This window comes from Acomys minous (genome assembly GCF_964271855.1).
Source record: "Acomys minous genome assembly, chromosome: 7".
In the NCBI taxonomy this organism is placed as follows: domain Eukaryota; kingdom Metazoa; phylum Chordata; class Mammalia; order Rodentia; family Muridae; genus Acomys; species Acomys minous.
The window spans coordinates 46,652,057-46,678,125 of record NC_140488.1 but is presented as its reverse complement, the minus strand read 5'-3'; the positions used below and the strand labels follow the sequence as shown (position 1 = coordinate 46,678,125).

The 26,069-nt window shown below is 35.1% G+C and overlaps 1 protein-coding gene across 1 annotated transcript in view; it reads left to right on the top strand.

Moving 5' to 3' along the window:
• Positions 1 to 26,069, top strand: part of IL1RAPL2 (interleukin 1 receptor accessory protein like 2) — a 1,137,954-nt gene that overhangs the window by 651,939 nt on the left and 459,946 nt on the right. The window lies entirely within an intron of this gene.

The following is a 26,069-nucleotide window of genomic DNA, read 5'->3' as shown; positions in this document are numbered from 1 at the left end:
GTCACTGCCTGATGCAGGAGTCTAAATGTGCTGCATGGGCCCAGGTCTGTAGGGGAAAAAAAGTTGATTTTTTTCTAGGCCACACCTCTTTGACCTTATTACCTAGCTTAGGCATTTACTCACTTATGTGTCTGGACTATAGTAGTCATTTACATGATGGCTCTATCTAGGTTGTGGTAAGAGACAAAAATAGCAGTAACAACGATGTTGACATGGTTTTGGATCATCCCCCACTTGTGATTTGCCCACTTGCAATAGTTAAGATGCCATAGACTCACCATTAACCCTGCCATGATAGCTGTATAAGAAATGTTTTTCAACTTATTCTGAATAAAGATATTTCAGTAGGCAGATAATGTAGTTCAGTTGGTAGAATATTGTCTTAGTATGTACAATATCCTGAGTTCAATTCCCAGTACTATATAAACTAAGCATGTTAGCACAGGCCTGTAATCCCTACACTTTGGGAGCACCTTTAGCTACATAGCAATTTTGAGGCTAGCTTTGGATATATCAGACCCTATTCAGAAATAGAAATTTAACCACATAGATTCTTTCCTACAAAGATCAAACATTTATTATTTTTATATTTGCATATTATATGAATAAAATTATTTTTATCATTCAATTGAACTTAGCTCCTGACTAGTACATAGCCTACAATGTGAAAAGAACATCTTAGGGCAAGTTAATACATATTATTAAATGCTATGATTATCAAAGTAGTGAGTTTAATGTTCTCTGTGTTTATGTGTCTGTAGTGTGTATGCATGTCTGCATATTTGTCTACGTGTCTCTGAGCATTTGTGTGGAGACTCAAGCTTGTTCTTGTCAATCATTGTCTACGTTATTTCCTGAGGCAAAGTTTAGTCATGGACCTGAAGCTCTCCTTGTGAGTCTAGATAGCCAGTTTGCCTTGGGGATTTTATGTCTGTCTCCAGAGTATTGAGATTAGAGGTGACTGCCCCTCCTGCTAAGATTTTTTTTTAAGCATAGGGTCTGGGAATCTAAACTATAGTCCTGGGAATATATGGCTCGATAATATAGTGCTTGCCTTACATGCCCAGGTCTTGAGTTTTCAATCCACGTAACCCATTAAAAAAAGGAAACATAGTAACCTGAGGTTGGGGGACTATTTCTTTAAACCACAATAATATATAAGTTGAATACTGGATAGTATGAAAAAGCCATCTAGATGAAGAGCAGCAGATGAAATATTTCAGAGAGAAGGGCATATGATAATGAAGGCTTGAACTAAAGGCATAATAACAGATATACAAGAAACTGCAGATTCAAAAGGTTTTAAAGATATAGGAATGACTATATTTCTCATGTTGATTTGTGTGGGGTTCTTCTGTCTTTGGTTAGTTTGTTTGTTTTTCGTTCATTTCAGTAATAGGATGGACAATAGTGTATTTTGCTGAAATGAGGAAGACTGGAAAAAGCTAGAATTTGTGGAAAGTTTTAAGAATTCTTTGTTAGCCATGTTTTATTTGAGATACCTACTAGACTTGTTTTAGAGAGCATTGAGTAGACAGTTAGATATATGAGTCTGGCATTCAGGGAAAAATGTGGGCTAAAGATATAAATTTTGGAGTTGTCTGCATGGTGTATAGGGCAGGATACAATGAAGCACTAAATTGTGTGGACAACTGATGATTGCTATAGGAGATCAATGCAAACTGCAGCTCCTGGGCCCTATGTTACACATCTTCGTAAGACTCATGACGTGCAAGAAAGTCATTTGTTATGATTTTTCCAAAGCTCATCAAATTGCTAAATATCAAGCATGATATTTGTACCTTCATTTTGCTGAAATGTGGGGTAAGTTTCTGTATTTAGCTGACATTTGATTCTTTAGAGCTAGAGAAATATAACTTAGCTCATGCTAAAATCCGGCCACTATTAGATAAGCTGTGGACCTATTAGTCACCAAACAGACATTGTTTCTAGCCTTTGCCATGCCCTGAGCGGTACAGTTCCCAATTTATAGGTAAAGAAAATTCATACTGGAGAGGTTCTCATCTTACCTAGCACCACACAGCAAGGAAAGTGGGATTTTTTTTAGCTCCCCATTTAAAGACAAATGACTCAGTGCTTCCTTTGGAATTCTATCAGCATCACGGGCCTTTTACATTGTAATACAAAAAAATCAAATTGTAAAAGTATGCTGCTGCATATGCTATCTATTGTATAAAAGCCTTCTGGACAGGATTGTTCTTTGGTTTCTGCCACTCTCTTATGGTGGGCACACACAAATTGCTACTAAGATGCTCAATCCTTGCTGAACACTTGCCTGAACTAGTAGCTTCTACTTTTGAACCCTTTTTATTCCCAACCAAGAGGAGGTCAACTCCCTAAGTTTTAACAAGGAAAAGATCATAAATCCTGGTACACAATTGATTCATAATGAAGAATAACTGCTATTATAGTTCTTCATCTCATTCAGTGACTAATTCACACAACATTGGTAAAGTAGGCTTTACTACCTTTTAGTGAGGACATCAAGAATCAACAAGATTCCGTACTTTGCTAGAACACACAGCTACGGAGGGATGGAATGGAATTTGAAGACTGATTTTTGATTTTTAAGATCATGATTTTTATATTCTCAAGTTTAAAGTCTAAGTGAAGCCAGGAGATTATATTTGAAGATATCAAGATGTGTTATTAGAAGTATACATGATAACAGAAAGACCTTGATCATAAGGAAGAACATGTCCTGTCACTGACCTATTAGGAAACACATACCATAACTTGTTATGATTTTTCCTCACTAGTAAAACAGATCCAGCTTTTGGACATCAGTGACCTGCTTCCTAACTCAAAGCTATTACAACTGTAAACAGGTACATTTATTTATATATACATACGTACACATAGACACCCAGAAACACACACACACACACACACACACACACGCACACACGAATCCAGAAGGCTTGTCTTTTGTCTTTTTTGACTTACACATTCTTTTTTCTTAAATTATCTTAGTTTAACTCACTTCAAGGGAAATTTTCTCAGGATTTCTACTCTAACAGTGCTCTATAGTATTTGATATTACATTGCTTTGGGGAGAATATTTAGATATGTGTAACCATAGTAAGTGGCCCAGTAAGTCTATCTTGTGGAAAGGACTAGAGAAGATGTTTGAGAGAGGCAGTACCATTTTTTACATTCTGCAGAAGAACACATAAGTGTGTCTTGCTTAATTATTTAATGCTTTTTAAAAACAAATTTATAATTGCTTGGAATTATAGCCATATACACTTAATATTTTGATGTGTATGTATGTATGATGTACTTGTGCATATATGTGTGTGTTCTGGTGTGTATGTACCATGGTACACATGTGGAGGTCATTAGTCTTCAAATTGGGTGTTAGTCTTCACCCTTTACCTTGCTTTGAGGCAGAGTCTTTGTTCTTTGCTGCTGTACTGAATGTGCCAGGATATCTGGCTTGATCCCCTGTCTCTGCTGCCTATCTCATATTAGGAACACTAGAGTCACAAGCTTGACTTAACATTAGTTCTTAGGATTTGAACTCATGTCTTTATGCTTTTAGGAGAAACACTATGCCCGTGGAGCCATTCCCCCAACCCTAAACTTTTGATTAACTCAGGAACACATGAAAGTTAAGACATAGTATCAAGAGTGGAAAATAACTCAGAACTACTTTGATAAGGATAATGATGGCCGGGCTCCTCATTCTATAAATGAGAGAACTCAAGTCCAGATGCCACATGGCAGCAGGTCATATTTGACTCTTTCCAATGTGTTGCTGCTTTCTCCCATTTCCTACCACTTTATGTTGCCTTTCTTAGTCCAGAGTTTTGCCTTGGAGGCTTTTTATATGCCAAACTTAATCAATGTCTTCATTATAATTGAAATGTTTAAGTCAAATTAATGTAAAGCCTTCAGAAAGTTTTGTGGATCTAATTTATAAAAGTCATTCAGGCAAAACTGTGCAAGTATATGAGGTTTTTGATATTTTCTGGAAGTTATTAGCTTATGTTCTTCAATAAATCTCAGAATTCATATCAAAGGAGAACAATTTTTGAACTAACCTTAGCAAGCTCCTTATTTATCCCCTTGATTAGTTTGTAAATCAATTTTCTAATCCAAAATGTTTTCATCCTCAAAACCTGCAGCTTTTCTTAACATTTATGTGGAATACAAGATCATGTCAAAAATTCATTCATAAACATTAAAGTCAATTAGTAGGGAGAGAGCCAGAAGCGAACTGAGAGACCAGAACGATAAGAAAAATGCAAGGAGCCCAGTATTTAAAGTAAGAATGATTCGACTTCAAACTGAGGTGGGGGGATTCAGAACCACTCTAAATTACTACTTTTACACCTATTTGTATGTGTTTACCTGGGAGAGTTTGAGCTGGTAAGGTACACACAATCTATTCCAATTATTCATGTTGTTGTCTTTACAGTTCTTACTACATATCCTTCTGTTAGTATGACTCTCACTGCTGCTGCCTCCATTGTTAGTCTGCTGGTCAGGAAAGACAAGACACCCTAGAAGGAACCATGAATGAAATCAGCTCAACAGCAGAAAGGAAAAAAAAAAAAAGAAACAAAAAAAACCAAAAAGAATAACAACAAAAAACTTGAGATAGAGTAAGACAAACTGACAGAAAGTATCAAATAGTGTCAGACAACCTATTGAATAAAAATGGTATCTTATTTTTGGTGTGGAAAATGGTGTGGAAAATATGTTTTTCTGAGGGAAAATGTTGGAAAAAACTACCCTTTCATTAAATTAGCCTGTAAGTTGTACTAAGGCAGAAAACATCTCTGTCTCTCTTTATATTATGACTACATAGCGTTGTGCTTGACATTGAGTGAGGGCTTAACGATTGTAAAGTGAATTGAATGAGATCCCTGAAGTTAAAAATATGTACATTACATAATTCTTATTGTTTTTCTATATATGTATTCATTCAGTTGTTAAAGAAATACTTGGGCTCCTTCTGTGTGGTGAATTGTTCCAAGCTCACAAAATCATACATATCTTTTCTCAATAAGAGCTTAAAAGCTGATGTTAAAAACAACTATGTAATAAATTAATAAAATATATTTTAAAAAACAGCCATGTAAATACATACATGAAGGTTTGATTATGAAAGTGCTATGGATAAAGGAAGTGCATAGACTAATATTACATATAATTGGATTATTGTACTTAATTATGGAGATCAAGGAGACCTTCATAGATGAAGTCAAATGAGCAAAGATACAACGGTAAGTGAGCATCAATAGAAAAATAAGGAAGAGGGGGTTGGGTACGAAGAGGCCATCAAATGCAAGTGTGCCCAGTGAACAGATCATGTTAAATACTGGCATCTAAGATAAAGGCAACTGCAACTGGCTGGAATGAGTGGGTAGGGACAAGTTAACACTGGAATATTGTTTAGAAAATAACTGATGCAGAACCTATCCTGTGACCAGTGAAAATCAATAAATGGCGTTAAGAAAGGATGCAGATGAGGAAATCCCCAAGCAGATGTATCATTTCTAGCCTATACTAGGCGTAATAATAATTATAAGTATGTTGGAAATCATGACTATGAAGGCAAATAATTGAGTTTGAGTGATGGTGGGGAAAGTACAACCACTAGTATTTTGTGATGTATTAGATATAAACACATGTGTTGTTTTGGTTCATTTAATTCTGTGCATATGCATTTAGGCATGTGAGTACATGTGCACACAATCCGTGATGCGTATATGGAGGTTGTACGACAGCTCTCAGGAGTTGCTTCTGTCTTGCCACCTTACAGAATCTGGTTATCAACCACAGGTTCTCAGGCCTGGCACAGGTGTGTCTACCTGCTGAGCCTTCTCACTGCCTCTAGCTTCCAAAGTGATGCTCAGGCTTTTTCTTGTTTCAGTGTGTATGTTATGGTGACTTTAAGGGAGAGGGACTAGCTATGGCAAGGTTCATTCAGCCACAAAGAATTTTACGTCCTATTGTGTGCCAAATGCCATGCCAGGTGATGAAGAGTCAGCAAGGAATAGCTTATCATTTCTAGCCACAAGATACTCATAGTCAACTAGGGAAGAAAATATAGAAAAATAACTGACGTTGGCAGTATAATAGAAAACTCTTTAGATACGCTTATGTCCGTGGTACTGGAGGACCCTAGAGTAGCTACATATCCTACAAGATGGGCTGATTTGGGAAGCAGAGGGACCACTGAAGAGAGAATAGAGCTATTGTGGAATTAGGATTTAATAAGCCACGCATTTGTTAAACTTCTCTATTAGATAATAAGCATGCAAAGGGAAGCATACATTTTTGTTTGTGTTTCTTTTATCTTCTGGTTAGTATAATGAACAACTTGGCTATCTATGAACATGTATCAGAGTTAAGAGGCAATTCCTAGTGTCGGATGATATCTCATCTCTGGCAGAACAAATACTATATTTGTAAGTTTCAAATATAATGTACACAATGGTCCAGAAAGCCTCATTGATAAAGTGGTACTTAATAAGAACTTGACAGAAGTGAAGGAGTTAGCAATGCTGATATCTCAGGGATGATATTTCTGGATAGAAAGGTGACAGATGCAAAAGCTATGGGTAGAAAGAAGACTTTAGATCACAAAGAACATCAAGGAAGCTGGAGTGGCTGAATAAGAAGTAAGGGAAAATTGGGAGATAAGAGCAGAAAGAAAGTGAAGGTAAGATTTCAGATCTTGCAAGTGTCTATACTATTGTAAGACTCCTGACATTTACTCTTAGCTAGAAAGCCATTGGCAAATTTTGAAGAAAGGTTTAAAATGATCTACTTTATTTGTATGAATCTCATTGTATCCCAGATTGAAAATATACTGAAGATAGTATGGAATAGGGCAGAGAAATCGATTAGGAGGCTCTTTCTAAATGGAATATGAGGATGGGCTGCCTGAACAAGAAAACTCTGTTTATGTTTTAAAGATGGATCTGGCAGATATTTTGTTTATGAAAATAAAGACAAAATGTATTTTGATCATGAGAGATTGATTTGTTTCATATTTTATAAAACACATATAGATAAAGTAATAAGTATACAATAGAATGTTTTTTGGCTAGCATTATCTTTGTCCACTGTCTTGCTTAGGAATTGCATTCGCAGATTTTATTTTTAATTTAATGCTATACTGTGAACTGTTCCTATAGATTATAATGCTTAAGAAAAAAATCACCATAAATTAATAATAGCAAACACATTGTATGCATAACAATTTTAAAACATCTGACTTAACTAGAAGAAACAATAATAAAACTAGGTTATTAATGTATCTTATAGGATGTGCCAAATACTCAAATAAAACTTGTATTATTATCATATTTAGATTTTAAAAAGATAAGCTAGACTGAAACAGCCTCTTTTCTTATACTTTCCTTTTAAAATGTTTTATTATTTATTTTATTTTCTGAGATTATAACATAATTAATAATTTCTGCAGTTCCTCTCTCATGCCCCTCCCATATACTTCTCCTTGCTCACTTTCAAATTCATGATCCTTTTTTTATTAATTTTTGTTACATGCATGTATCTATGTTTATACCTACATATATATACAAATACACACACATGCATATGTGTATATTTATATTTAGGACATAACTATATCTATCTATTTATCTATCTAACTACCTATCTATATCTTAAACACAGCCTGCTCAGACTGAATAATATTACACTTACGTTTGTTTTTCAGGGCTGACTACTTGATATTGGGTAACCAGTTAGGGGAGAATATTTCTTCAAGTCTTATAATTCCTTAGTTGCCCTTAGTTCTTTGTGCTGGGTTGAGGCCTTGTAGGCTTTTCCTCAATAATGTTAGCATGCCTAGTGCTGTTTTCTTTATTAATCTAATATTTAGGCAGATGTTCTGGTAAGATTTTTGTGTACATCGATTAAACTCCCAGTTCCTCTGGCTCTTACAATCTTTCTGCCCCTTTTTCTATAATAAAACAAATCGTTTTGATATATTGAAGTAATATAGAATAAATGAGTTACAAATGTTTCTGAATATTTTGACCCAGATAAGTAGAAGGACAGTGTAACTAATTATTGAAATTAAGACTAGACCTCGTTGGTAATGGTACATTTGAAATGTCTTTTAGGTGTCATGTTTTAGAAATATTGGGTTTGCAGTTATATGTGTGTGTATATATATAACCTAAGGAAAACATTTTTCAAATGACCAACATACATAAGTGATAAAGAAAATCTATGAGTTCAACTGAAGATTGTTAGAAACATAGTAATGAAAAGTTGACAATATCTCTATTATGCAGGATCAAATCTGTGGTCCATGTCTCTTTCTTGCTCTCTTTCTCAGGTTCTTGCTCTTGAGGTCATGTATTTCCTCATTCTTTAGCTATAATTACTGAAGACTTTGTTGTGTCCTGGGTATTGTCCTAGGTTATAAATTCTGAACAAATAATATATTATCTCCGTTTCTAGTAGCAAATGAGTTATATTATTGATCATAATACTACTCATATATTGACTCACTAGAGACAAGTATAAAATATCATATAAACATAGAATCTATCTTGCTTAGATACACTGAGGGCTGATAGGTTTTTCAAAAAAGATGGCTTTTGACAAAACATTTCAGTGATAACTTAATATCTAGAAAACAACAGATCAACTTATCCAGAAATATTTCACAAAGTTGAAGTATCTGTGCGTTGTTTTCAAAAATCGATTGTAATTTATTTGGCAGATATGTTAGAGAAGACACAGAGTACAAGGCAAAGACCTGTTAATTCGGGGTTTTAGATGACATGCTTACAAGGTTGGATTTTATTTGGAAATGATTGATTGTCATTGATGTATTTTGAGTCAAATGAACTTTTTATCTTAGAGAAGCTCATGGTGACAGAGTGGGAAGGGGTAAAAAAAAAACAAAATAAGTAGCTTCTAGTTTCATAGTTGGGTAAGTGAACTGATGGTTTGATCAAAGTCTCCTAGATCATTGATGATCCAGTTTGGAGACTATTAGAAGAACTGAGTCTGTTGCTCGGACATGGTTCACATTGAATGTCTTGGCATGAGAAAAGTGAATCCTGAATATATGTGTGCTTCATTAACAACTGATGGACTTATATTTTCCATTTTATTATATATATCTATATATTTTATATTTTCCATTTTAAGTGATCCATCTAAGCTTATAACCCTTCACTTTCCTAACAGGAACATTTCTTCTTTGCTAGGGCAAAAATGGGTCAAGTGCTGGGATGCATGGCTCTGAAGGACCATCAAGTCAGATCGACAGCTGTGCTCTCAGTCCTCATAAAGGCGTTTTCTGACTATTTAAAGCTTCCTCAGTGTTTGATCAAAATCAAAATCATTTGATATATAATGAATTATTACATTTTGTGCTGAATCTCTACTTGTCAATGCCCCTTCATAGAACAGGATGCTTGAGAAATGAGTTCACTGGAACCTTTACACAAAATTCTGTATTTTTGTCTTAAATGCTGTTCTCACAAAATAACTATATTAGGGACATATCGTTTCAATGAAAAAAGTGCCTTTATCTCATAACTACTGATCATTAATTATTTGAAAGAAAAACAAGCAAAGAAAGAGTTAAACAATGTATAGAGTCATGTCCAACTATATAATAATAATTTTCTTCAAATAATCATAATGTGTTTGTGACTTTCATGATCATATCACAAATGTCACTACGCACACAAACCCCAATTCCAAAGGGTAAGCTTTTTATTATCTTGGAAAATCATTACTGAATTAGTTTAGCTTTTATTTTTTAAAAAAAGGAGAAAACTCATATGAATCACGGTGTTTGAATTTATAAACATAAACCCAGAGAAAAATCCAGAAAGCAAATAGAAGTTTACATTGAAAAACATCCTTTATTTTCCTAACTAACCAGATACAATAGGTTTTCCATGTTCTTGTTTAACCTTCCATAAATATCTGATTGTATGAATTATAGATATCTCTAAGTTTCTCTGGAGGCCACAGGAATTTTCATGAAATCCATAATTTAAAAAGTATTTTAATGGTGTTCATTGTAATATTCATAGCTGGATGTGGTGGCACAGGCGTTTTAACCCAGCACTTGGGAGGCAGAGGCAGGCGGGTCACTGTGAGTTCGAGGCCAGCCTGGTCTACAAAACAAGTGTAGGGCAGTCAAAGCTACACAGAGAAACCTTGTCTTGAAAAAATATGCATAAACACTGTATTTTGAATATTGAAGAATGATAAAAAGTATGCCAATATTTAGAAGATACATATGTCTTAGTGAACCAGTATTTTCTTTTTTTAAATTTTTTTATCAATTTATTCTTGTTACATCTCAATGGTTATCCCATCCCTTGTATCCTCCCGTTCTTCCCTCCCTCCCATTTTCCCCTTATTCCCCCCCCCTAGGCGGTAAACTTTAAGCCCCTACCCAGGTCTAGCCAATGGACAGAACATTCTCCACAGTTGAATGGAGAGTGGGGTATGACTTTCACATGAACTCTGGTGCCTCGTATTTGACCATGTCCCCTGGAGGGGGAGACCTGGTGGCACTCAGAGGAAGGATAGCAGGTTACTGTGAAGCAGTATTTTCGAAGCAACCAATGGATAGTAAAACAAATATTGTATGAATAAATAGCGATTCAAAGACCAAAATAGGCCAATGGATTTTAATAAGGCATGGTATAAAAAGTTAATTGTTATATCAGATTCCAAAAAATAGTAATATCAGATTCCACATTTTAGCTAATTCTTCAGATGTTATTACTTATTCTACTTGGTGTTGTATCAAAGATCACCTACACTTTTTTAAAAAATTCAATAAAATTTCTGCATTTTCAACTACATATCTTGAGGTCACATTGGTCCATATATTTCAGATAAGATTACATCACAAAAGACTGATCAAATATGAAAATGCATATAACTTCTAACAAGCCAGGTAGTAAACAATTTTCTACAAGTGGAAAACAATAGCAGTCTTTTTATTGTCTGATTTGCCGTTGAAAAGAAATTCTTTGGCCCTTGAAAAAGTATTGCTAACATTATGCTATAGTTTGTGATTTTATTATTTAAATGTATTATTAAATATTTTTAATTTTCCTCAATTTTAATTGATACCATATATACACTACATTGAAGCTCCTTGGGAGCTTAGATGTTTTTATTTTTTTGGTCTGTGCATGAGCATGTGTGCACATGCTTACTCATATTATGGTACACCTGTGAAGAAGGTTAAATAACAACTTGAAGGAGTCAGTTCTCTCTTTCAAACATATGGGTCCCTGGGATCAAACTCAGCCCATCAGGGTTGGCATTAAGAAAGAACTTTTAATTACTGAATCATCTCACCAGGCAAGAGAGCATCTAAAATATTTTATGAATAAAAAGTTTCACAGAACCAAATAGGTCAATGATTGCTATAATATAAAATAACTGGTTATTTAAGTTTTGGCTTTGTATATTTATTTCCTGGCATATGTATAACAGCAAAGATTTCTTCCCATTTTGTAGGCTGCCTCTTTGCTCGGCTGATTATTTTCTTTGCTGTGCATAAGTTCTGAAACTTCATGTCATTCCATTTATCAGTCCATGAGATTATTTCCCATGCTATTGGAATAATTTTCAAAAGAATCCTTGCCTAGTCCTTCATGTTATTTTCCCCCTTTCTCTTTTTTCCCCACATATTCTCACTTTCTGCCATGGTATCATGTGTATTTTATTACTGTCTCTTTCTTTCTTATCTACCACTTTATACTTTCCCCCTTACTACTTTCATGACCACAACACAAAAATCTACATTCTACAAGAAAGGAAACATACAAAATGATCATAGATTTCTCCCATTTTCCTGTACATGCCTTGATTTCATTGCTATTTATGAGTAATAAAATTGCATTATGTATATGTAGAACATTTTCTTTATTCTATACATCTGTTGATGGAGTCTAGGTTAGTTCCATTTTCTAGCAACTGTGAATAAACCAGGCACATGCACATACACACGCACACACACAAATGTGCATGCACACGTATTATGCTGACTTAAAATCTTTTATGTATCTATCTAGGAATACTATAGCCAGGAAGAGGGATAAGGAATGGAATAGATGCAAATAGGAGCAAGTATAATGATAAATTCATATGAAAATAAATATATAAATGTGTAGAGGAATCACTGTATTTGGGAATATATGTGCCCATATATTTCTTTTTACATACTCAAGCATGACATTCCAGATGTCAGTATGACTTACTGTTTTAGAATTAACATTGTTTGGACATCATTCCATATGAGAAATGATAGGTAATTTTGAATAGTTGCATAGTATTCATATATATATATATATATATATATATATATATATATATATATAAAATGATAGTTTCATTAATGTGAATGCTCTCATAATATATATGAAGTGAAATTACTAAATAAAAAGAATATATGTATTTATTTAACTTGGTATGGGGGCACACACCTTTAATTCCAGCATTTAGGAGGTAGAAAAAAGTGGATCTCTGTGACTTTGAGGCCATCCTGACCTACATAATGAATTCCAGGGTAGCCAGTGTTACATGGTGAGATTAGGTCCCAAAATATTAAAAATAATATATATTTTTGTCCGATAAAATTGTTAACTTTTTTCCTAGTTTATACTCATACAACCAGACTCTGTAAATAATAGCTTCTTGAAATCTTTGTCAGTATAGCTTTTCCTCAAATTATTATTTATTCTTTCCTAAGAAGATCAGGGAAAATCTGTATCTTATTTTATCTCACAGTGATCAGTGATAAATATTTTCTAAATATTGCAAAAAGAAAATAAATTATTTCCCGTGATCTATATGTTTTCACTATTCAAAAAGGGTTGGCACAGACAAACTTTAAATTAAATGTTAAGCTGCTATAAACAATCATTAATAAAGTTCTAAGTATAATTTTAAAAGTAATATAGAACATTAACTTTGGATAGAATGCTTCTTGGAAATGAGATCAGTACTTCAAGCTTGAAGGAACATTTTTACTCTGACATTCAACCTCAAAACATTATCAGATATGGTTGAGCTATACAAGAAAGTCCAGTTAGCATGTGTACAACACAGGTACTGGACTTTTAGTAATGTAACTAAAACTGGGAAGTTTGAGCAAAAGTTGTAATAGCATATCAAATGTAAAACAAAACAAGAAACAAAACATTTTAGTCCTCAATATAAGTGATATGCTTTTTCCATTACCTATCCTTTGTTGAAATTAAGTGGAACAGTATTCCTATATCTGTCATGGCTTGCCACAGGAGCCAAGTTCCTTTTCATTTTATGTTTTTGAACCTGAGGCAAAGGGAATTTTCTCCATACTGTTACTAGAGATCTTGAGCTTAAACATAATTAGAGTATTTTCAGAAATGAAACTTTTTAGCAAGAGATGGGAAATGCATTGGAATTCCTACCTTGTTAATGTGCTGGTACTTACCCCACTCTACTTATATGCAAATATTTTCTAAAATAACATCACAGCCTCATGATCGCCCTGTTTGTATTCAGTTGCTTGTTTCAATTTAATTAGCAGAGTGCACAGAAATGAAACATGGTAGGTAAAGAAAGAGCCTCCAAACATTTAAAATCTGTCTCCTGTACTTATTTTGCAAGATACTATGGGAACCTCCCATTAATTTTTTCAAAAATAGTATGACTAATGAAATAACAGATGCTTGACATTTATTTCTATCTAATATGCATAGAGTTGGTCATGTGTACTGATTTGTAAATGTTTATTTACTCTAATAAGGAGCTATAAGAGAGTGAACTGATTGATCAATAAATCAGATTTTTCTAATGACCTACTATATAATCAATCCTGTGTTAGATGCTGAACAAGACATGCCACCTGTTTGAGAGGAAATAATGAAAGGGAAAAATCATTGTATATATCATCAGAAGTAATTCTAGGTCCTGTAGGCATTGTCTCCTAATAATACTCATAATAGTTGTTATGGTTTGGATCATGTCTGTTCCCGCCAAGGCCATGTGTTGAAGGCTTGGTTGATAGGAATTTGTGCTACTGGGATGTGATGAAAGGAAGTAACAGTTGGTAACATATTCTCATAGGAATGTTAGAACACAGAACAACCCCCCTGTCTCTCCCTGTCTCTGTCTCTTTCTCTCTTTCTCTCTGCTTCCCAGTTACCCTGAAGTATCTAGCTCTTCTCATCATACACAATTTCGCAGTGTAGCACTTCTCCCCTCACCGTAAACCATCACAGGCAAATGGCATTCCTTGGACTGAAACTCTGATACCAGGAGCAAAATAAACCTTTCTTCCTTAAAAATTAAGTATCTTGAGTATTATTTCATGTCATAAGGCTGACCAACACAATAAGCTTCTGAAGTTGGTCACTATGAGGACCATGTTGGCCTCAAACTTGTGGCAGTTTTCATGTGTCAGCTTCATAAATACATACATTATGTATATGGGTACCATTACGGGCTATTGTGTCTATACAATTTAAGATTTAGTAAAAAGAAATATGCTGTGTATAACATGATTGACTAGTAACTAGAATATTCGTTATTCGAACTAAGATTAATCTGAGTGAAGGTTTTAATCTTTTCCACTAACCATGTCAGACTCACTAAAGTAAAACTCATTGTGATTCTTTGTCTATATTGACAGGATTTAATGAAAGGCATAGTAATGAGCAGCAGGTGTCTCATAAAAAGGTAAAATATTGTAATTTTTGGACCATGAGGAGGAGTCATTTAAGGCAGAAATGACTATGCAAGCCCATTCTAGAAGGAAGAGTAACTGTGTGAGCCTTTAGGACTGAGGAATATAACAGCAACTGGAATTTTGAGCAGTATAGCAAAAAAGCTTAATTGAAGAATATAACTAATGTAAGACTTTGAAAGTGAGGCCATTATAGCTTAACATTCTCAATGAGCAATCGAGAATCATGAAAAAATCCAGAGCAAGAAGAAGAATGAGAGGGGAAAATGTGGCATGCAGATCACTCTGAAGGCAGTGAATTTGGCAAATGGTTGCTGTTGAAACAGTTTGATAGGAGGTACTGTCTTCTAAAAAAAAAAAAAAAAAGGCACTTTATAAGAGTTTGACCTCTAAAAGTGTAATTTTCGTGGTCCAAAATTATTATCTATTATTCCCAATATCTTTAAATTTTATCATATTTTATTTGGATATTAGACAATTTAATATGTGTATGATATGTTTTGATTATATCTACCCCTGCTCCCCTCTCCAACTCCTCCAAGGTGCCTCCCAACATGTCATCTTTCTAACTTCATGTCCTTTATTTTATAACCCATTGAGTCCCATTAGAGTTGCCTCTATGTGCATGGGTATACGGATATTGAATGGAGCATGGACAACCTGTGAGAAATCATAAACCTGAGGAAAACTGACTCGCTCTCCCCCAGGAACCATTCCAATAGCTCTTCACTAGATGTGGGGCCTCATGAGCCCTTTCCAATCTATGATGAGAGGTTGAAATGTTTGATCTTATGTAGGTCATGTGAAGGCAGCCATAGCTGCTGTAAGTTTATGAGCACATTGTCCCTTTGATGACCAGAAGACACTATTTCTCAGTTTTATTCCCTAATTTTGTCTCTGGAAATCTTTCTACCCACTCTTCTGCAATGTTCGCTGAGACATGGGAAAGGGGGTTTTATAGATGTCTCCTATTAAGCTGAACACTTCACAGTCACACTAATTCTTTGTCGATAATTAAACTAGTGAATTAAACACCTTTGTCCTAGGCATCCAAATCACTGGCCTAAGCCTATGTCTATTATTAAATTTTTTGATGTGTTCCATTAGTGGCTCATAAATTTAATGTCCAAAACCATGATTGGTATTTTTAAATGAAATCAGAAGTATTACAGAAAATGTCAATGTACTTATAGTATAAGAGGAATTGTGTTTGGGATTATTGTATTTAAATTGTTTATATGCTCACACATTTATTTTATTCACATTGTAAAATGTACTTGTTACCACGGCTTCTGGCAACAGAAAAAGTGCAAGTACTGAACAAGTCCTTTTGATTCCATGTAAATTATCAGAGTTTATATGCTCTATTTCAACACTCAGAAAATACGTTTTCAACTCTCCAGTTATTTACTTCTTTCTTGGCCCATTTTTAACCACCCAAACTCATGAATATACATTGATTCTTTCCCTATCAATCCGTCTTTTACAAAATCATTCATTTTAAAGCATTTCTCATATTCCAGCCCACTTCCAGGATGTACAATGGCCATTCATTCATATGTTTTAAATGTGCTTAGCAAATTGTGAAATTGTGATTGAGTATATAAATAAACTCTAAACACCTATAGTCTTATTTGAAAAGTCCTTTCTAGTCTTATTGTAAAATTTTTGTTGAGTTTTCTCTCATACAATACATACTGTCTACAACTTCCCTCCCTCCACTCCTCCCAGCTCCTCCCTCTTTCCTCTCCCCAAGATCCCCCTCCCTCCCTGAGTCTCCCCTGAGAAAAGAGCAGGACTCCCAGGGCCAACAATTGAACATAGCCCTCAGTCACATTAATGGGGAGGGGAGTAAGGGGAAAGTGGGAGGGAGGGAGGAATTGGAGGATACAAGGTATGGGATAACAACTGAGATGTAATATGAATAAATTAATAATATATATAATATATAAAATGTGATAAATCTCACTTAGAGCATATTGTCTTTTTAAATTTATTGTTGGATTAAGTTAGCTCTTTTATTAATAAATCTTTTTTGAAAAATAAAAAAAAAATAGAACATAGCCCTTGACATCAACTAAGCAGGACTCATAGGGGCTCACAGAGTGAAGGTACAATTGTGGAGCCTGAATGGGTCTTCCCTAGGTCTTCTGCATATATGATAGGATTGTTGGCTTGGTGTTTGGGGGGCTCCTTGAAGTACAAATTGGGGTATCTTTGACTCTTTTGCCTGCTCTTGGGATATTTCCCCTCTTATTGGCTTGCCTTGCCTAACCTTGATGTGAAGGTTTCTGCCTGGCCTTTTGCAGCTTGTTGTCTTTCTATTTTTATCTAAATAGCAAGCCCAGAGCTCTGTGGCTCTTAACTGTCCTATTTAACCTTCGCAGAATACTTTCATTGACATTCATGTATAGCTTTCTTCATACAACCCTCCATTGACTTGCTCTTCTCATCTGTGAAAGGATGCCTTTCATAATCATTTTAGCTGGACAACATTAGGGCCTCCTCTAGAGCCACATGAAGTTTCTTATCATTAATTTCAGACAATTTTTCTTGTGTTAAATTGATTGAATTTATTCTTTGCATATCGGAAATATAAACACAAAGACCATTTCTCCTTTAAAATGTAGCATAAGGCATGTCTTGAATTTTGTTGACAGTCAGTAAGCACAATTGAATAAGTAAAAAAAAATAGTGAATTTGTGACACTGGTCAGCATCTTTCTTTCACTTGAACATGATGCATTATGTAGTTCAGTAAAGTATTTCTCTACTATTTTTGCTCAGTATAATTGACAGGCAAAGGCAGAAAGGATCAGCAGAAAGTGTACTGGGCTAGGAACCAGAAAACCTCAACACTAACCTTGGCTCTATCGTCAGAAAATTCTGTCACCTTTTATATGCCATTTGATCTCTCTGGTTCCTGAGGCTTAACATGCTGCTCCTATAAAAATAGGGGACTGATCTAGTTAGCATAAAGTCTCTTCTAAGAGCATTTAAGCCAAGAATATTTACTACATCAATTTCATTCACTCCATTTCATTCACTAGTAGCAGTGGAATAAATCTAAGTAGATATTTTCATGGATACCATATTATACAAGCGTAGACAAATGATAAAGAAGAATAGGTGTGTGTGTGTGTGTGTGTGTGTGTGTGTGTGTGTGTGTGTGTGTGTGCGCACGCGCGCATGCATGCATGTGTTAAAATAGTGATAATTATCAAATAAAAGTAAAATAGTAGAAAGTTTGTCTTGTGAGCTATGTTTAAGGATGTGACATTCTGGCAGAAGTTTGTATGAAGAGACCTATCAGGATAGAATCAACTGAGAAATAAGAATAGATCATTGCATTTGGCACATTGTAACTCCCTGGGCACCCTGAGAAATGTTAGTTTTCATATGATGGTTTGGAAACCACCACATGTACAACAAGAATGAAATGAAGAGTGTGTAGGAAAAGAGGAAGGGAAGATAAGAAATGTCTGTTGACATTGGAGAATCATCTTCAGCCTTCTGGCCCAAAATATCTGACATACTTGTGAGGCAGGAACTATTGACAACTGATTGGCTTACTCTGTCTTGGCAGAGTTTGGCTGCTGACTCTGCCTGCATCCAAGCCTGCCATTTTTTATGAAGAATTCTGTCTGGGGACAGAAACAAGGACATTTTCCCCAGTGGCTTGTTTGCCACATTTGAAGCTATCTCCATAAGGAGATTCTTTGATGTTCATCATCATCTTTGAGGTAGGCTGTGTCTTGCCAGGAGTTAACCTGTCTCATTGTCAGTGAATTTTCAAAGTAATAAAAACAAATTTTAAATGCCATATTCTGTATGTCCCTGAGGTTTTAAAAGACATTATCTAACTATTTTACGCAGACTGTCTCTGTCATCTTCTCATTTGGAAAGCTACTAACTTGTTCTACTGGCATACTCAGTAATCAAGTTTTTTCCTTCTCAAGTCTCTGATAGGGTTGAAGACCAAATAGTTTAGTTTTACAGTGAAGCTTAGGTGTTTAGGGGTTAAGATGTTTTTTAGGTCTAGATAGATGCTTTAAGTTGATAATGACAAGATATGATGGAGATTGATTTATAGTCAGAATTTTAGATGCACCATAATAGGAAAGATATTTTCTTCAAGGCTGCCAAATACAAATAGCCAAAACACTAAGAATGTAACATTTATGTAATTCCTGATTATGTCATGGTTCTTTTTGCTGTAGGTAGATTATTGTAAATATGTGTAATAATATGACTGTATATGTAAAAAATAAATTAATAAAAAGCCTTTAACACTTGTAAAAATGTGTCTGTTGAAAAGCTTAATCCTGGCACTCAGGAGGCTGAGGCAGAAGGGCCCCTATGAGTTCAAGGCCAGCCTGGTCTACAGAGGGAGTTCTAGGACAGCCAGGGCTACATAGATAAATCCTATTTCAAAATACAAACAAACAAAACCCCCAGAAACAAAACAAAAGAGCAACAACAACAACAACAAAAACCCAGCCATCTCTGTAAAGTCAATGCATAGAGGAAGGAAGTTAGGGGTCAGCAAAGGCCCTGTTTGTTCTTTTTGTGAGAAGTTTAAAATGTCCTCACCTCTACCACAGATAGAATTCTGTCTCAAAAAGGGAAAGCTTGGATGTAGGCAGAGTTGACAGCCAAACTCTGCCAAGACAGGGTAAGCCAGTCCTCAATAGTTCCTGCCTCACACTTATGTCTGTCAGATCTATTGGGCCAGAAGGCTGAAGATGATGCTCCAATATATTTGAAAGTTTTGGGTGACTGTTCAGGTAGAAAACTGTCTCTGTCATCTTCTCATTTGGAAAGCTACTAACCTGTACTCCTGGCATACTCAGGTAATTTAAGTTTATTCCTTCTCAAATCTCTGATGGTGTTGAAGAACAGATAGCTTAATTTTACAATGAAGCATAACTGTTTAGGTGTTAAGATGTTTTTGGTCTAGATAGATGTTTTAAGTTGATAATGACAAGATATGATGCAGATTGATTTACAGTCAGAATTTTAGATGCACCAAGATAGGAAAGATGTTTTCTTCAAGGCGGCCAAATACAAATAGCCAAAACACTAAGAATGTAACATTTATGTAATTCCTGATTGTGTCATGGTTCTTTCTGCTATAGGTAGCTTATTGTATATACGTGTAATAATATAAATGTATATGTAAAAAATAAAAAATGTTTTAGAAAATGAAGAAAAGATTAATGAAAGACCTGGCCAGTTAGCATACCAAGGCTAGATGGCTTCCACAACCACCACCACTCCCCACAAAGTCAGAGTTTCTCTGTGAAGTCCTGAGTATCCTGGACCTCACTCTGTAGACCAGGCTGGCCTCAAATTCAGAGATCCACCTGCCTATGCACTCCTGGGCTGGTATAAAGGCCTGTGAAGTGAGGGCTGTCTCTGCCTTTGGTGCCTGCTAGCCTGTCTTGTCTGGCCTCAGTAAGAGGGGAAGTGCTTAGTCCTGCTACAACTTGATTTGCCAGTTAGGTTAGCTCTTCAGGGTGTGGGGGTCCCCTTCTGAAAGGGGGAGGGAAATGAAGGAAGAGGCTTTGAGGGTGATTCTTGGAGGAGAGAAGAGAGAGGGCTGCGATCGGGTTGTAAATTGATTAAATAAATAAAATAATGAAAAGGAAAAAGAAGATTTCTAAAAGATTTTAATAACTGGATACACTGACACCATTTTCATGTACATGTTAGGTTAGGTTTTTAACTTATATTGAGTTTTAATTAGTATATAGGTGTTTTATATATTTAATAAGGTGTTTTGTTAGGTTTGGACATACACATTCATGCATTGACACCCAAGCACCATATACAATCTTATCTTCCAAAAACTTCCAAAAGCTTTCTTGTGTTGCTCAGAGGGTATAAGGTTTCAATTACATGTAATGAATAAGTTCTATAAATATGTTATACAACATAGTACCTGTAATGAACATTAGGTTATTATATACTTAAAAACATTTTGAAAGCATAGATCTCATGTTCAGTGCTTTTAACCATAAAATAATCCGAGATCTACTTTGTAAGTTAGACATGGTCAATAGCAACTTTCATTTCTCTCTTCCTTTTTCTCCACATTCCCTTTTCTATCTCTCTTTTACCCTGCCTTTTTCTTTGAACTGGAAGAAAAAAGGCAGTCTCCAGGATTCTCATCTGGAAGGTCTACAATTTTTTCAAATGCCTTCTATTTCCCCTTTGAACTAAAATTTTCATCAATCTGTTATGAAGACAATGGATTAATTTAAAGGCATACACACACACACACCAACAGCAAACTTTCATTTCTGTAGAACAGGATTGAGTCTATATTGCAGCTATGTTCTACACTGGAGGATAAAGTTTTCTGTTTATAAAATCTAAGGATTATTTATATAGGTCTACAATACAAACTTAAATGGGATACCTATGCAGGATACACGCTAGAGTCAAAGCTGTTTCTCGCTAGCCCTCCTCCTCACTGTCATTGTACTTTCAAAGATAGTTAGGAAAGTTTTGCCTTTTTAAAAACTCAGGTTCTTTTTAAATTTTTTAATATTTTTCTTTGAGAAATTGCATGGCAGTCTTTGATTACAAAGGTTCAATTCTTAAACCTTCAATTATAACTACTTGGTGTAGAGCGAAAGGTTTCAAACATGGTTCAAGGAACACCCACACACCATTTATCCAGATGCACAATTTCGTTGAGGAGCATAATTATAATATACATGAGGATTTTTCTCTGAACAATTTAAGAATAAATTGGAGATGTCATGCCCTTTTAAACATACATACTTCAGTATGTATTTCTAAAGAGCAAGAATATTCTCTTACATAGACCATAGTATTATTATTAAAATCTAGAGATTCAACTGAATCATTAGTTGTTTTTTTTCATCTATAATCCATATTCACATCTGTGTAATTAGCTTCATTCTATCTTTCAGCCTATTTTCCTTGGCACAAGATCAACTTCCAAAACACACACTGTATTTGTGTGTCTTCTTTAGTATTCTTTAATCCAGAATGACTTTTGAAGGTTTTTTTCCCCTTGGCCTTGACATTTGGAAAGTACAGACAAACCATTTTAGAGTTCCACTCTAACTAGGCTATGGTAAACTCTCAGGAAGATTGCTAGTTAAATGGGAGCTGTTTTCTTTTCAATGCATCTTTAGTTTTAAAATGTTTCAATTTGACATAGAATACCCTCACATTCCTTCCTCTATTCTCTTCCAGTTACCCTCCCTTGAAGCCCTCTGATGCCCTTCTCCAGTTGAAAAAAACTTATTCTTTTATTGTATTTATATATACACATATAGATATGAATATAACCTACTGAGCACATCACTGTTGATTGCCTGTAATATGATTTCAAGGCTGAGCACTCTACATTGGATAACCAACAAGAGAACTCTTCCCCTGGGGAGGTTAATTCTCCTCCCAGGACTCAATAGTTGCCTGTAGGTCTTTGTCTATGCATAGTACTCCATAAAGCCCCCCCTTCCATGTTAACATTTCCATTTATAATGATTTGTTCTGTTCTTGCTTTGGTAATAATTTCTAGGAGAAACTGATTCATAGCAGACTTCCTCTTTGTCTGGCTCTAACAATTTTTCCAACCCCGTTTCTGCAGTTTTGCCTGAGCCATAGATAGAGGAGCAGTAAGATAGATGTATCCATTGAGGATTGGCTCCCTAAAATGCATTGATCTCTGTAATAGCCATGAAACATTAATTACCAGCATGGAACATATGCATAGAGGTGCAAGAAGTGGAAACCATCAGCAGTCTGATCGCATTCAACAGGAAGGAGATAATTTTTGATGCTAGAAACGTTAGAAAATAATCTACCACTATGATTATTATAGACCAGTATAATTCCTTACTACATTCTAAATATTATTCTTATACCCACAGGTAAGTGTAGGTATCATCCTTTATCATAGCAACCTCTCTTTTCAGCCAATGGAGATCATCACAGAAAACCACAAATGATTCCATTTTATTAGTTGTATATGTTTATAATTATTTTATGTCTTTGATGGATTGACCTTTCATACCTATGAAATGTCCATCTTTATCAGTAGCCAATTCCATTGTATTAGTACATCATAATTGCAGCTAAATTAACTCTGTTAGTTTCTTCCATTGTCAAGCTGTTGGTACTTCTGTATCTAAAATGCATTTTTAGACAATTTATAACTGTTCCTAGCTTTTTGTAAGTTAATTATGTTACTTAAATTAGGCTATCAATGCTATTTCCCATTTAATGTATTTCTTTATATGCTTGAGATTCTCTTTCTTTTGTATTGTTGGTAGGGCCTTGTGAATGCAAGACCAGCATTCTAGCACTAAACTGCATGTCAACCCTGTTTCTCTTTCTTGTTGATATTTTGCTATCTTTTGTTTTTCTTTGCTTTGCTTTGTTTACTCTTCAGTGTCCTTTCATCCTTTCATTGTAGATAATCAAAAAAAATTTAGTGTCTTATTTCTACTTATTTATTTATTTATCACTTACAGCCTGATCCCAGCCTGCTTCCACCTCTCTTTCCAGTCTCATGGTCATGACACCCTCCCCCTATTCCCCCCTCTCCCTCTTTTCAAAGAGGGGAAGGCCCCCAAGGAGTATCAGCCCACTCAGGTACCTCAAGTGACAGCATAACTAAGTGCATCCTCTCCCACTGAGGCCAGGCAAGGCAGCCTAGCTATGGGAAAGGGATCCAGACGCATGCAACAGAGTCAGAGACAGCCCCTATCTCATTATTAGGAGACCTACATTATGACCATGCTGTACATGTGTTACATATGTGTAGGGAGTTCTAGGTCTAGAGTATCATTAATAATAACAGAGATTGGCTCTCTCCCATAGGGTGGGTCTCAAATTGGGCCAGTCATTGACTTGCCATTCTTCAATCTCTGTTCCATCGTAATCCCTATATTCTTGTAGACAAGACAATTTTTTAATTTCACAGAAAAATTTATTATCTAGAATAATATAAAAATTCACAAACTCAAATTATATGAGACATGAAAATATCCAGAATGTTTGGTGATCAATATTCAAAGAAACAAAGAATGGGAAAGAAATATTCAAAGACACATGAATGACAAAGTTTGAGAAATAAAAAATTACAAGAATCCTAAGATTTTGATCAATTTTTATAGTAATAAATACATTTATCCATCTACTTATAGATGCATATACATACACTCACATTGTCAAGATACGCACAAAGTAAGTAGGAAATTATCTGCATAATCTAAGATTTAGAAAAGATGGTATATCATATAACATATATTCAGGAAATGTAATGCATTAGAGTAACAGATTCATTAAATTCCTAAGACATAAAGGAAAGCACTATGCAACCAGGTTTGAAGATTATGATGTTAGCATAAAATGGGAAAGTTTTGTTGTACTTACTAAACTTTAATTTTAGTAAATTGTGTGTGAAACCAGAAAGTTATAATTTATCTGTCCAGAGTCTTGATAATTAATTGACAAGATAACGTTTTGGTCGAAGGTTTAATGGGTGAGTTGGTGTCCCCCTCCTTCCTTGGAAGTCCCATCTGGCTACAGAAGTTGGTAACTTCAGGCTTCTGAATACCTGTTGCTGGGAGTCTCAGCTAAGGTCACCCCTATAGTCTCCCAGGGGCCTTCCCTGTCATAGAGATGCTCTCCTCCACCAATTTCTGTTCTCTCTCCAGGTTCCCCCACCCTTGTTCCTCTACCCACACCCTCTCCCACCTAGTTCCCTCCTTTCATCTGTTTCAGATGTCTATTTGGTTTCCTCTTCTGAGTAAGAGTCAAGTATCCTCCCTTGAGCCATCCTTGTAGTATGGTTATCCTGTAGTATATGGCTAGTATCCATTTATAAGTGAGTACATGCCAAACATGTATATCTGGGTCTGGGTTACCTCACTCAGGATGATCTTTCCTAGTTCCATCCATTTCCCTGCAAATTGTATGACGTCTTTGTTTTTTTTTCAGGCTATGAATTTTTTATTAATTTATTCTTGTTACATCTCAATGGTTATCCCATCCCTTGTATCCTCCCATTCCTCCCTCCCTCCCATTTCCCCTTATTCCCCTCCCCTATGACTGTGACTGAGGGGGATTTCCTCCCCCTGTATATGCTCATAAGGTATCAAGTCTCTTCTTGGTAACCTGCTGTCCTTCCTCTGATGTCTTTGTTTTTGATAGCTGAATAGTATTCCATTGTGTAAACGTGCCACAGTTTCTTTATCCATTCTTTGGTTTTAGAACATCTAGGTTGTTTCCAGTTTCTGGCTATTACATTATAGTTTTTTACATTCTTTTTAGATGTCTTTAGTGATTACAATATATACCTATTTTATTCTAGTTTTACTCACTCTCTTTGTTTATCTCTCATCTTACTATATATCTCAAGCTAGCCTTGAACTTGCAGTCACTCTGCCTCCAGCTCCTGAATTGCATTATAGATTACACAGTATAGACATGCTTGGCTAGAAAAAAATCCTCTGAGTTTTATAAAATACGCCAACTCTGTCACAGTATATGTTCACTCATCTTCTACCAACCTTTGTAGATGATTACATATTTTTTCATTTTTATATATTATGTTTTCCATATTATATATTATGTTTGTGTGTTAAACTTGTTATGAACTTACATTATACATGACTCAATATAGAAAACAACCTCAAACAAGGGTATTGGCAGCACTGAAAAATTATAAGTAACATAAGTAATATAAGTAATAAAGTTGCATGTGTTTGGTAGAAGGGGAGAATCTGAGAGGAGCTGGGGGAGGTGAAGGAATATGATCAAATTAAATTGTATGAACAATTTAAAAATATAAAAATGAAAAGTTAGAAGTAATACAGTGAAAACTAGAGGGAAATAGAAAAACAGTGAAAAACAGATATAAGAACTAAAATTAACAACTTACTGTGAACATCTAGCTCTAAGCAAAACTCTTTGAAGATCATGTATATTCTACATGCCAAAATAACTGTGTATTGTCAATGACATTGTACCTAAAAATGAGGGATATTATTAATCAGGAAAATAATTTTCAAAGGCAAACAAGTAAATAATAAGCTTTACATAGAACTTCATTTAGCTTAATTATGTGATCTTTGTTATTTATGGTAATTCATAAGTTTGTGTTAGTGTGCACGTGTTTGTATATTTACACTTGATGGTGACTGAATATGTGCATTTTTTGTGTGTCACTGTTCACAAAAAATTGGGTAAAAATTTTTTAAAAGTGGGTAAAGGAGTTACCAATTTAAATATCTCTAGTAGTATTGCTGATGTTGAGGAGTATGTGATCTATCCCTTCTATGCATTAT